This window comes from Daktulosphaira vitifoliae, unplaced genomic scaffold (genome assembly GCF_025091365.1).
Source record: "Daktulosphaira vitifoliae isolate Bord-2020 unplaced genomic scaffold, ASM2509136v1 Scaffold_2, whole genome shotgun sequence".
Taxonomy (NCBI): Eukaryota; Metazoa; Arthropoda; class Insecta; order Hemiptera; family Phylloxeridae; genus Daktulosphaira; species Daktulosphaira vitifoliae.
The window spans coordinates 20,746,697-20,748,484 of record NW_026099573.1 but is presented as its reverse complement, the minus strand read 5'-3'; positions in this window follow the sequence as shown (position 1 = coordinate 20,748,484).

Genomic DNA, 1,788 nt, shown 5'->3' with positions numbered 1-1,788 from the left:
ACCGACGCAGTTATTTATAATGAAACTCGAAATCACTAGAAAAAATAATTACAATTTAAAGCATAAAATAATGCAGAATGATCAGAAGTAAGGAAACAGGTCAATTGTTACGAACAATAAGAACAATGGCACTCGATTACCTTACCTACTGAACATCAATATAAACAATTAAATAGATTTTTAATCCGCCGTATTTATTATTATTTTTAATATATTACTTTAAATAAAAATATTTAATACAAAAAGAGTATAATGTTTTATTTAATTAAGTTAAAGTAATAAAAGCTATTAACATCCAGGATAAAAAAAAACCCAGCACAGGTGGATCGCGGCACAGTGGTGACGTGGCATAGTTGGATCAAGTATTATGATATCTGACAGTGATTAAAATCACTATAAAAAAAAACGTTTCGATGCAAATCTTTAGAAGATAGNTATAGTTAATGGCTAGTTGGATCAAGTATAATGTATAACCGACGCAGTTATTTATAATGAAACTCGAAATCACTAGAAAAAATAATTACAATTTAAAGCATAAAATAATGCAGAATGATCAGAAGTAAGGAAACAGGTCAATTGTTACGAACAATAAGAACAATGGCACTCGATTACCTTACCTACTGAACATCAATATAAACAATTAAATAGATTTTTAATCCGCCGTATTTATTATTATTTTTAATATATTACTTTAAATAAAAATATTTAATACAAAAAGAGTATAATGTTTTATTTAATTAAGTTAAAGTAATAAAAGCTATTAACATCCAGGATAAAAAAAAACCCAGCACAGGTGGATCGCGGCACAGTGGTGACGTGGCATAGTTGGATCAAGTATAATGATATCTGACAGTGATTAAAATCACTATAAAAAAAAAAACGCTTCGATGCAAATCTTTAGATAGTGTTTAATTATAAAAAATTGGTAGATTATTACAAAATCTACATGATCTGCTAGTTCCTTATTACTATTTTGATTAAGATAAAGTATGTCGAATAAAAAGGGATTATAAAAAAATATTATTTCTCATAAAAAAATTGTAATGATCCATACATTTTTTGAAAAGATATAGAAATATAAAGTTAAAAATGTAAAAAATAAAATCGAGAATTTTCACACAAAAATAGCATTCGGTAGACATTTTCACACAAAAATAGCATTCGGTAGACATTTTCACCACGAAGACAATGCCAGAGGTCAATTTTTTTTTTCCATAATAAAGTTTTTCTTATTAAACCTATTTAGAATATTTAATATTTTAGAATAATACCCCGTTAAATTTACTTACTTATAAATAATAACCAAGATATAAAATTTCATTTCCCAAATTTGTAAAATTAAAATGTTTTCATTATACAGGGTGATCCATTTAACATTGACCAGCAAATATCTCAAAAACTATTTATTATTTTAATAATTTTTTTTTTTAATTATTTTAGTTACATAAAACTCTACATTTATCCATGATCAGATAATTTTTAGGTTCATCCCTTATGCCTTAAAAGGGTACCAACTTTTTTTTTTCAAATGGAAACATATATTTTTAGTTAGATATATTGATAGAGTTTTTTTTTTTATAATTTTTAGCGTTTGAATTTTTCATTTAAGTCGATTAGTTTGCATGTTATTTCACTTTAAAGTTTTGATTTTTTTTACCTATATATATGTATAAAACGGGTAGACTTGTAATACAGGTAGTTAATTGCAGCGGTTATGATGGCTCGTAAAGACACATATTAGATAAGATAAGATATTTGCTGGTCAATGTTAAATGGATCACTCTGTAT